Source organism: Oncorhynchus keta, unplaced genomic scaffold, assembly GCF_023373465.1.
Source record: "Oncorhynchus keta strain PuntledgeMale-10-30-2019 unplaced genomic scaffold, Oket_V2 Un_contig_2589_pilon_pilon, whole genome shotgun sequence".
Lineage (NCBI taxonomy): Eukaryota > Metazoa > Chordata > Actinopteri > Salmoniformes > Salmonidae > Oncorhynchus > Oncorhynchus keta.
This window is the reverse complement of record NW_026284681.1, coordinates 47,501-60,000: the sequence shown is the minus strand read 5'-3', so window position 1 is coordinate 60,000 and position 12,500 is coordinate 47,501. Positions and strand designations below refer to the sequence as shown.

Below are 12,500 nucleotides of genomic sequence, written 5' to 3'. Positions count from 1 at the left end.
GGGAGAGGGAAAGGAGAGATGGAGGGAGAGAGAGGGGAGGAGAGAGAGAGAGAGATGGAGGGGGGAGAGAGATGGAGAGAGGGAGAGAGGGGAAAGGAGAGATGGAGGGAGAGAGAAAGGAGAGATGGAGAGAGAGGAAGAGAGAGGGAAAGGAGAGATGGAGGGAGAGAGAGAAAGGAGAGATGGAGGGAGAGAGGGAAAGGAGAGATGGAGAGAGGGGGAGAGAGAGATGGAAAGGAGATGGAGGGGAGAGAGGGGAAAGGAGAGATGGAGGGAGAGGGGAGGAGAGATGGGGAGAGAGGGAAGGAGAGATGGGAGAGAGAGGGGAAAGGAGGATGGAGGAGAGGGGAAAGGAGAGATGGAGGGAGAGAGAGGGAAAGGAGAGATGGAGGGAGAGAGGGAAAGGAGAGATGGAGGAGAGAGGGGGGAGAGAGAGGGAAAGGAGAGATGGAGGAGAGAGGGAAAGGAGAGATGGAGGGAGAAGGGAGAGAAGGAGAAAGGAGGGGGAGGAGAGAGAGGGAAAGGAGAGATGGAGGGAGAGAGGGGGAGAGAGAGGGAAAGGAGAGAGAGGGGGAGAGAGGGGAAAGGAGATGGAGGGAGAGAGGGGGAGAGAGAGGAAAGGAGAGGGGGAGAGAGGAAAGGAGAGATGGAGGGAGAGAGGGGGAGAGAGAGAGGGAAAGGAGAGATGGAGGGAGAGAGGAAAAGGAGAGATGGAGGGGAGAGAGGGAAAGGAGAGATGGAGGGAGAGAGAGGGAAAGAGGAGAGAGGGAGGGAGATGGAGGAGGGGGAGAGAGAGAGAGGAAAGGAGAGATGGAGAGAGAGAGGGGAAAGGAGAGATGGAGGGAGAGAGGGGGAAGAGGAGGAAAGGAGAGAGGGGGAGAGAGGGAAAGGAGAGATGGAGGGAGAGAGGGGGAGAGAGAGGGGGGGGAGAGAGAGGGAAAGGAGAGATGGAGGGATGAGAGGGGGGAGAGAGATGGGGGAAAGGAGAGAGGGGGAGAGAGAGGGAAAGGAGAGATGGAGGAGAGAGGGGGGAGAGAGAGGAAAGGAGAGATGGAGGGAGAGAGGGTAGGGAAAAGGAGAGAGAGGGAAAGGAGAGATGGAGGGAGAGAGGGGGAGAGAGAGGGAAAGGAGAGATGGAGGGAGAGAGAGGGAGAGAGATGGGAAAGGAGAGATGAGGGAGAGAGGGGGAGAGAGGGGGGAAAAGGAGAGATGGAGGGAGAGAGGGGGAGAGAGAGGGGGAAAGAGAGATGAGGAGAGCGAGAGCAAAAGGAGATGGAGGGAGAGAGGGAGAGAGAGAGGGAAAGGAGAGATGGAGGGAGAGAGGGAAAGGAGAGATGGAGGGAGAGAGGGAAAGGAGAGATGGAGGGAGAGAGGGAAAGGAGAGATGGAGGGAGAGAGGGGAGAGAGAGGGGGAAAGGAGAGATGGAGGGAGAGAGGGAAAGGAGAGATGGAGGGAGAGAGGGAAAGGAGAGATGGAGGAGAGAGGGGGAGAGAGAGGGGAAAGGAGAGATGGAGGGAGAGAGGGAAAGGAGAGATGGAGGGAGAGAGGGAAAGGAGAGATGGAGGGAGAGAGGAGGGAGAGAGAGGGGGAAAAAGGAGAGATGGAGAGAGAGAGAGGGGAGAGAGGGGGAAAGGAGAGATGGAGGGAGAGAGAGGAAGAGAGGGAAAGGAGAGATGGAGGGAGAGAGGGGGAGAGATGGAGGGAGAGAGGGGGAGAGAGAGAGATGGAGGGAGAGAGGGAAAGGAGAGATGGAGGGAGAGAGGGGAGAGAGAGAGGGGGAAAGGAGAGATGAGGGAGAGAGAGGAAGAGAAGGAAAGGAGAGATGGAGGGAGAGCAACACAAGGCATTGAGAGACACCCCCTGTATGTTTGGGTCAGGGGGAGTGTAATTCCCTGGGTTTACTCACTAGTCTGTCTGGGGTTAAATATTCACTCTATGAAATGGTATTGATTTGACCCCAGAACAATCAGGGTTAAAAGTGAGACAACAGAGTCTAAAGTAGATACACACACAGGTAGATACAGACACACAGACACACTGCTATACTATAGTGTAGGGATGTTACCTGGACGGCCTCCTCTAGTCTGTAGTCCTGAGAGGTACAGACACACTGCTATACTATAGTGTAGGGATGTTACCTGGACGGCCTCCTCTAGTCTGTAGTCCTGAGAGGTACAGACACACTGCTATACTATAGTGTAGGGATGTTACCTGGACGGCCTCCTCTAGTCTGTAGTCCTGAGAGGTACAGACACACTGCTATACTATAGTGTAGGGATGTTACCTGGACGGCCTCCTCTAGTCTGTAGTCCTGAGAGGTACAGACACACTGCTATACTATAGTGTAGGGATGTTACCTGGACGGCCTCCTCTAGTCTGTAGTCCTGAGAGGTACAGACACACTGCTATACTATAGTGTAGGGATGTTACCTGGACGGCCTCCTCTAGTCTGTAGTCCTGAGAGGTACAGACACACTGCTATACTATAGTGTAGGGATGTTACCTGGACGGCCTCCTCTAGTCTGTAGTCCTGAGAGGCCTTGAGGAAGTCAGTGAGCTGCCGGGGAGTGAATCGGCACAGCAGGCCGATGTGGAGCTCATGCAGGTCGGGGCTCAGTCTTAGGAGAGCCTGGGGATGAGGGCCTTCCCTGGAGGTAGCACTGGGAAACAGACGGTTGTGTGTCTCTAATAATATAATAATGTTGTGTTTATTAAACAGACCAGAGAGCACAACAACTAGGATATTGATGTCTTCCGCCCACCCGAATCCAACCACCCACCCACACCACAGAGAAAACTCTGTTCCATTCTTCCGTGCTCCAACACAGTAACCAAGGATCTTACCTCTGGTCCAAAAGACACCTCAGGAACTGGAACACTAGGTGATCATCCTAGAGAGAGAGAGAGAGAGAGAGAGAGAGAGAGAGAGAGAGAGAGATAGCAGGAGAGAGAGAGATAGAGAGATAGCAGGAGAGAGAGGAGAGAGAGAGAGAGAGAGAGATAGCAGAGAGAGAGAGAGAGAGAGATAGAGAGAGAGAGAGAGAGAGATAGCAGGAGAGAGAGCAGGAGAGAGAGAGAGAGAGAGAGAGAGGAGAGAGAGAGATAGCAGGAGAGAGAATGAGAGAGAGATAGCAGGAGAGAGAGAGAGAGAGAGATAGCAGGAGAGAGAGAGAGAGATAGCAGGAGAGAGAGAGAGAGAGATAGCAGGAGAGAGAGATGAGAGAGAGAGAGAGAGAGAGAGAGATAGCAGAGAGAGAGAGAGAGAGATAGCAGGAGAGAGAATGAGAGAGAGAATGAGAGAGATAGATAGCAGGAGAGAGAATGAGAGAGAGATAGAGAGAGAGAGAATGAGAGAGAGAGATAGCAGGAGAGAGAATGAGAGAGAGAGAGAGAGATAGCAGGAGAGAGAATGAGAGAGAGATAGCAGGAGAGAGAGGAGAGAGAGATAGCAGGAGAGAGAGAGAGAGAGAGATAGCAGGAGAGAGAGGTAGAGAGAGATAGCAGGAGAGAGAGAGAGAGAGAGATAGCAGGAGAGAGAGAGAGAGATAGCAGGAGAGAGAGAGGTAGAGATAGCAGGAGAGAGAGAGAGTAGAGATAGCAGGAGAGAGAGAGAGAGAGAGATAGCAGGAGAGAGAGAGAGATAGAGATAGCAGGAGAGAGAGAGAGAGAGATAGCAGGAGAGAGAGAGAGAGAGAGATAGCAGGAGAGAGAGAGAGAGAGATAGCAGGAGAGAGAGAGGATAGAGATAGCAGGAGAGAGAGAGAGAGATAGCAGAGAGAGAGAGGCAGAGATAGCAGGAGAGAGAGAGAGGTAGAGATAGCAGGAGAGAGAGAGGTAGAGATAGCAGGAGAGAGAGGAGTAGAGATAGCAGGAGAGAGAGAGGAGAGAGAGATAGCAGGAGAGAGAGAGAGAGATAGCAGGAGAGAGAATGAGAGAGAGAATGAGAGAGATAGATAGCAGGAGAGAGAGAGAGAGAGAGATAGATAGAGAGAGAGAATGAGAGAGATAGATAGCAGGAGAGAGAAGAGAGAGAGAGAGAGAGAGATAGCAGGAGAGAGAATGAGAGAGAGAGATAGCAGGAGAGAGAATGAGAGAGAGATAGCAGGAGAGAGACAGAGATGAGACAGAGATAGCAGGAGAGAGAGGTAGAGAGAGAGTCAGCCCACTGACAACCCCTGAGACCAGAGAGAGCAGTCAGCCCACTGAGAGGTAGAGAGAGATAGTCAGGAGAGAGAGAGAGAGAGAGATAACAGTCAGAGAGAGACAGACCCCTAGACAGAGAGAGAGAGGTAGAGATCAGCCCAGAGAGAGAGGTCAGAGATAGCAGTCAGAGACTGAGAGAGGTAGAGATCAGCCCACTGACACCCCTATCAGACCACAGAGATAGCCCAGGAGAGAGATCAGAGATAGCAGGAGAGACAGAGATGTCAGAGAGAGTTAACAGTCAGCCCACTAGAGATAGCAGGAGAGAGAGGTAGAGATAGCAGGAGAGAGAGACTAGAGATAGCAGGAGATCACAGTTAACAGTCAGCCCACTAGAGATCAGCAGGAGAGAGAGAGGTAGAGATAGCAGGAGAGAGAGAGAGCAGGGGATATAGTGAGAGAGATGTAGATAGCGTGTTAATTTCTGATTGTTTATTTCACTTTTGTTTATGATCTATTTTACTTGCTTTCAGCAATGTTAACATGTCAATAAAGCTTTGAATTGAAATTGACAGAGTGGAGATACCCCTATCAGATCTAAGACAAAACAACCAGAGAACAGACCACAGTCACAACTGACCTGCAGATCACAGTTGTCAGCCCGCTGGTTCTGTTCAGAGTCAAGGGGAGGCTTCAGAGACTTACAGTCAGGAACATCTGACAGCTCATCTCTTGTCAGTAGTACTGTAGACTACTGTCATCCCTGACCTCAACCCAGAGTCTCTCAGAGCCTTCACAGTCAGCCCACTGACTCCTCTATCAGACCACAGTTAACAGTCAGCCCACTGACCTCAACCCAGAGTCTCTCAGAGCCAGTTCACAGTCAGCCCACTGACCTCAACCCAGAGTCTCTCAGAGCATTCACAGTTAACAGTCAGCCCACTGACACCCCTATCAGATCACAGTTAGCAGTCAGCCCACTGACAACTCTATCAGACCACAGTTAACAGTCAGCCCACTGACACCTCTATCAGATCACAGTTAACAGTCAGCCCACTGACACCCTATCAGATCACAGTTAACAGTCAGCCCACTGACACCCCTATCAGACCACAGTTAACAGTCAGCCCACTGACACCCCTATCAGATCACAGTTAGCAGTCAGCCCACTGACAACTCTATCAGACCACAGTTAACAGTCAGCCCACTGACAACCCTATCAGACCACAGTTAACAGTCAGCCCACTGACACCTCTATCAGATCACAGTTAACAGTCAGCCCACTGACACCCCTATCAGACCACAGTTAACAGTCAGCCCACTGACACCTCTATCAGACCACAGTTAACAGTCAGCCCACTGACACCCCTATCAGACCACAGTTAACAGTCAGCCCACTGACAACCCTATCAGACCACAGTTAACAGTCAGCCCACTGACACCCCTATCAGACCACAGTTAACAGTCAGCCCACTGACACCCCTATCAGACCACAGTTAACAGTCAGCCCACTGACACCCCTATCAGACCACAGTTAACAGTCAGCCCACTGACACCCCTATCAGATCACAGTTAGCAGTCAGCCCACTGACACCTCTATCAGACCACAGTTAACAGTCAGCCCACTGACACCCCTATCAGATCACAGTTAACAGTCAGCCCACTGACAACCCTATCAGATCACAGTTAACAGTCAGCCCACTGACAACTCTATCAGACCACAGTTAACAGTCAGCCCACTGACACCCCTATCAGATCACAGTTAACAGTCAGCCCACTGACACCTCTATCAGACCACAGTTAACAGTCAGCCCACTGACAACCCTATCAGATCACAGTTAACAGTCAGCCCACTGACACCCCTATCAGACCACAGTTAACAGTCAGCCCACTGACACCCCTATCAGATCACAGTTAACAGTCAGCCCACTGACACCCCTATCAGACCACAGTTAACAGTCAGCCCACTGACACCCCTATCAGACCACAGTTAACAGTCAGCCCACTGACACCCCTATCAGACCACAGTTAACAGTCAGCCCACTGACACCCCTATCAGATCACAGTTAGCAGTCAGCCCACTGACAACTCTATCAGACCACAGTTAACAGTCAGCCCACTGACACCCCTATCAGACCACAGTTAACAGTCAGCCCACTGACACCCCTATCAGACCACAGTTAACAGTCAGCCCACTGACACCCCTATCAGATCACAGTTAACAGTCAGCCCACTGACACCCCTATCAGATCACAGTTAACAGTCAGCCCACTGACACCCTTATCAGATCACAGTTAACAGTCAGCCCACTGACACCTCTATCAGACCACAGTTAACAGTCAGCCCACTGACAACCCTATCAGATCACAGTTAGCAGTCAGCCCACTGACAACCTATCAGATCCACAGTTAACAGTCAGCCCACTGACAACTCTATCAGACCACAGTTAACAGTCAGCCCACTGACAACTATCAGACCACAACAAAATCAGTCTACTTGAACAGAGCAAAACCCAATCATGAGGCATCAAAGCCAAATGAACTGAATAACATTAAGAAATGCTGATAGATGGAAGGAAAGTAGTTTGGAAATCTACCAAAAAACAATTAGGCAACAACAAATTCAATCCCTCCTAGACAATTTCCTGGGTAAAACGTTCCATTGTAATAGTGAAGGTGTAAACATGGCAGTCGAAAACCTAAACAGTATATTTGACCTCTCAGCTTCCCCATCAAATCTATCAATGTCAAGCAGACAACCAAAGAAAATTAACAACAATGACAAATGGTTTGATGAAGAATGCAAAAAACCTAAGGAAGAAATGGAGAAACCTGTCCAAACAAAAACATAGAGACCCAGAAAACCTGAGCCTACGCCTTCACTATGGTGAATCACTAAAACAATACAGAAATACACTACGGAAAAAGAAGGAACAGCATGTCAGAAATCAGCTCAATGTAATTTAAGAATCCATAGACTCTAACCACTTCTGGGAAAACTCAAAACAAACAAACAACACAAAGAGTTATCTATCCAAAACACAAAGAGTTATCTATCCAAAACACAAAGAGTTATCTATCCAAAACACAAAGAGTTATCTATCCAAAACACAAAGAGTTATCTATCCAAAACACAAAGAGTTATCTATCCAAAACAAAGAGTTATCAAAAACACAAAGAGTTATCTATCCAAAACACAAAGAGTTATCTATCCAAAACACAAAGAGATGTCTGGAAAAAACCAAAGAGTTATCTTCGGAGATGTATGGATAAACCAATCTTTTTGGCTCTATGACAAAGATCAAACAGCAATAACATATACATGATCAAATACAAATCTTAGAATAAACTATTAAAGACTACAGGAACCCACTGGATTCTCTAATTACATTTAATGATCTACAGGACAAAATACAAACCCTCCAACCCAAAAACGCCTGTGGGGTTGATGGTATCCTAAATGAAATGATAAAATATACAGACCCAAAATTACAATTGGCTATACTTATACTCTTTAACATCATCCTTAGCTCTGGCATCTTCTCCAATATTTGGAACCAAGGACTGATCACCCCAATCCACAGAAGTGGAGAGAAATTTGACCCCAATAACTACCGTGGAATATGCTTCAAACAGCAACCTTGGGAAAATCCTCTACATTATCATTAACAGCAGACTTGTACATTTCCTCAATGAAAACAATGTACTGAGTAAATGTCAAATTGGCTTGTTACATAATTACCGTACGACAGACCACGTATTCACCCTGCACACCCTAATTGACAAACAAACAAACCAAAACAAAGACAAAGTCTTCTCATGCTTTGCTGATTTCAAGAAAGCTTTTGGCTCAATTTGGCATGAGAGTCTGCTATACAAATTGATGGAAAATGGTGTTGGGGGTAAAACATACAACAAGTGTGCGGTTAAATTTTTTTTGTTTTTAAACACACATTTCTTTCCACAGGGCTGTGGGGTGAGACAGGGATGCAGCTTAAGCCCCACCCTCTTCAACATATATATCAACAAATTGACGAGGGAACTAGAACTGTCTGCAGCACCCGGCCTCACCTTACTAGAATCTGAAGTCAAATGGGCTATTGATGATCTGGGCCCTGCTTCTGTCACCAATCAAGGAGGGCCTACAGAAGGGCCCTGACCCCTGGGCCCCTGAGATCTTATGCACATATTCTGTCAGACCTGGGCCCCGACAGGCCTGGGCCCTGACAGACCTGGGCCCTGACAGACCTGGGCCCCGACAGACCTGGGCCCTGACAGACCTGGGCCCCGACAGACCTGGGCCCTGACAGACCTGGGCCCTGACAGAACTGGGCCCTGACAGAACTGGGCCCTGACAGAACTGGGCCCTGACAGACCTGGGCCCTGACAGACCTGGGCCCTGACAGAACTGGGCCCTGACAGACCTGGGCCCTGACAGACCTGGGCCCTGACAGAGCTGGGCCCTGACAGTAAATCTCAGTAAGACAAAAACAATGGTGTTCCAAAAAAGGTCCAGTCACCAGGACCACAAATACAAGTTCCATCTAGACACTGTTTCCCTAGAGCACACAGGAAACTATACATACCTTGACCTAAACATCAGGACCACAGGTCACTTCCACAAAGCTGTGAACCATCTGAGAGACCAGGCCAGAAGGGTCTTCTAGGTCATCAGAAGGAACAGAACATGTGACATATCAGGATCTTCAGTTATAGAACCCATCGCCCTTCATGGTTGAGAGGTCTGGGGTCCGCTCACCAACCAACAACTCACAAAAAACTAATTGAGTCTGAATTATGCAACAATATCCTCTGTGTACAACGTAAAACACCAAATAATGCAGAGCAGAATAAGGCCGATACCAATTAATTATCAAAATGCAGAAAAGAGCCATTCAATTCTACAACCACTTAAAAGGAAGCGATTCCCAAACACATTGGAAAGAATTAACAAAAAAACAGAGCAGAATACATGATCACTGTGACTGACCCAAAATTAAGGAAATCTTTAACTATGTACAAACTCAGTGAGCATAGCCCTGCTATTGAGAAAGGCCGCCGCAGGCAGACCTGGCTCTTAAGAGAAGACAGGCTATGTGCTCACTGCCCACAAAATGAGGTGGAAATTGAGCTGCACTTCCAAACCTCCTGCCAAATGTATGACCATATTAGAGACACATATTTCCCTCAGATTACAGACCCACAAAGATTTTCAAAACAAATTCAATTTTGATAAGCTCCCATATCTATTGGGTGAAATACCACAGTGTGACATCACAGCAGCAAGATTTGTGACCTGTTGCCACAAGAAAAGGTCAACCAGTGAAGAACAAACACCATTGTAAATACAACCCATATTTATGTTTATTTATTTCTCCCTTTGTACTTTTAACTATTTGCACATCGTTACAACACTGTGTATATACACACATAATGACATTTGAAAAGTCTCTATTCCTTTTGTGAGTGTAATGTTTACTGTTATCTTTTACTTTTTGGAATTCGCTACCCCTTTCTCTTATCGGAAGGATTAATGTCATTAAAATGAATGTGTTGCCCAAATTTTTATATTTATTTCAATGTTTACCCATTTTTATTCCAAAATCATTTTTTATTTCACTGGATCAAACATTCATGCATTTTATTTGGGATGGCAAGGTACCACGGATTGGTAGAAAACATTTACAGAAGCCTAGGTCATTGGGGGGTTTAGCTCTACCAAATTTTCAGACAAACTACTGGGCTGCACATTTCAGAGCCGTTCTGTACTGTCTGCAGACTGATCCTACTGGCCCTAGACCACTCTGGGTCCAGATGGAGTCTGAATCGTGTAAACCTGCAGCACTTTCCTCTGTGCTGTGCTCGTCTCTCCAGTGTCCCTAGGCAAAAGGTGTGTCAACCCAATTGTAAAGCAGTCTCTTAAAATTTGGAATCAGTTCCGTTTAGCCTTTAACCTCCGAGGCTTTTCTCTATCAGGCCCAATCAGAACATTTTATTTCCTCCATCTTTGAATGGGGCTTTTGGCATTTAGCACTCACTAGGCCTCTCCTCACTAGGCCTCTCCTCACTGCCTCTCCTCAGGCCTCTCCTCGCTAGGCCTCTCCTCGCTAGGCCTCTCCTCGCTAGGCCTCTCCTCGCTAGGCCTCTCCTCGCTAGGCCTCTCCTCACTAGGCCTCTCCTCGCCTAGGCCTCTCCTCGCTAGGCCTCTCCTCGCTAGGCCTCTCCTCACTAGGCCTCTCCTCACTAGGCCTCTCCTCGCTAGGCCTCTCCTCACTAGGCCTCTCCTCGCTAGGCCTCTCCTCGCTAGGCCTCTCCAGACTAGAAACTTTGTCAGGGCTAACACACCTGGATTTCCCAATAGGCCTGCGAATACAGCTATAGAGAGCATCTTGGAGCTGAACAAGCTTCCTCGGGCCTCTCTCGCAATTTCAGATGTATATGCAATCATTCATGACTTACAGAACCCTTCTTTGGTGCCTTTAAAGACTCGATGGGAAAAGGATTTGTGGGAGGAACTTGGGGAAGACACCTGGGAATCTGTGCTGCACAGGGTGCACTCGTCCTCTTTTAGCACTAGACACAGCCTCGTTCAATTCAAAGGTGGTTCACCGTATCCACTGGTCGGGGGCCAAACTTGGAAGAATATTCTCTGATTTTGATCCTACCGGTGTCAGATGTAAAGTGGAACCAGCCACACTGTTGCATATGTTTTGGGGCTGTCATAAACTGTCAGGTTTCTGGGAATTAATATTTAAATGTTTCTCTGATATATATGACACTGTTATAGATCCGTCTCCCCTTACAGCCCTTTTTGGAGTACTGCCCATGGGTACCCCCCTATCTCGTCAGGTACCCCCCTATCAAGAATCCAGTCGGTCACTGTTGCTTATACAACTCTTTTAGCTAGACGGCTAATACTACAGAACTGGAAGATGGCAGCTCCCCCATCTTATAAATATTGGGTGAGGGATGTGTTGTGCTCTCTGAAACTAGAAAAAACACCCCAAACTGTTTAATGATGCTTGGGCTCCATTCCGGTCTTACTTTAAACAGTCCATCCTCTGATGGCATTACAATTAATACTAAAATAAGTCTGTGACTTAAGGGTTGGAGGAGCCTCTCTGTGTCTTTGCTGGGTGGGGCATTAAGGTCCATGTGCTTATTGATTGTGATCCGCAGATGCCTTGTTCATCTTGCTCGGGCAGAGAATGAAGTGTGAGCTTGTTTTTCCCAGTTATTTTTACACTTTGTTCACGCCTACATGAATAATCATTTTTATTTTTTTATTTTAAAGCATTGTAAAAGAAAACCTGTCCAGTGGCTGGTCGGTCTGTAACCATGACTCTCTGTGAGTGGTGGCATTTCTCCACCCTTATCCCTTCACTGTTTACAGGAACAATGGTGAGGTGTTTGCTCTGTCCCTGTACTATAGATTGCCCTTTAACCTCTGTAGCCTTCTGCCTGGTGTGTTTAACTTGTCTAAAGTATGGAATCTTTAAAGCTATTTTTTTTTTTTTTTTTTTTTCTAGTTGAGTATATTATTTATATTGCTTTGTCTTGTCTATGTGTGTGTGTGTGTGTGTGTGTGTGTGTGTGTGTGTGTGTGTGTGTGTGTGTGTGTGTGTGTGTGTGTGTGTGTGTGTGTGTGTGTGTGTGTGTGTGTGTGTGTGTGTGTGTGTATATGTGTGTGTAAAACATAATAAACAGAGTTAAAAAATATATATATATATATTACTCACTCTCAACATTAACAGTGAAGAGGCAACTCTGGGATGCTGGCCTTCTAGGCAGAGTTCCTCTGTCCAGTGTCTGTGTTCTTTGGCCCATCTTAACCTTTCCTGTTTATTGGCCAGTCTGAGATATGGCTTTTTCTTTGAAACTCTGCCTAGAAGGCCAGCATCCCGGAGTCATCTCTTCACTGTTGACGTTGAGACTGGTGTTTTGCGGGTATTGTTTAATGAAGATGCCAGTTGAGGACTTGTGAGGTGTCTGTTTTTACAACTAGACACAAATGTACTTGTCCTCTTGCTCAGTTGTGCACCGGGGCCTCCCACTCCTCCTCCTACTCTGGTTAGAGACAGTTTGCGCTGTTCTGTGAAGGGAGTAGTGCACAGCGTTGTACGAGATCTTCAGTTTCTTGCCAATTTCTCGCATGGAATAGCCTTCATTTCTCAGAACAAGAATAGACTGACGAGTTTCAGAAGAAAGTTCTTTGTTTGTGGCCATTTTGAGCCTGTAATCAAACCCACAAATGCTGATGCTCCAGATACTCAACTAGTCTAAAGGCCAGTTTTATTCCTTCTTTAAATCTGCACAACTGATTTCAGCTGTGCTAACATAATTGCAAAAGGGTTTTC

General features: G+C 47.4%; 1 pseudogene; it reads right to left on the bottom strand.

Moving 5' to 3' along the window:
- Positions 1–12,500, bottom strand: part of LOC127922497 (vacuolar protein sorting-associated protein 8 homolog) — a 58,878-nt pseudogene that overhangs the window by 7,167 nt on the left and 39,211 nt on the right.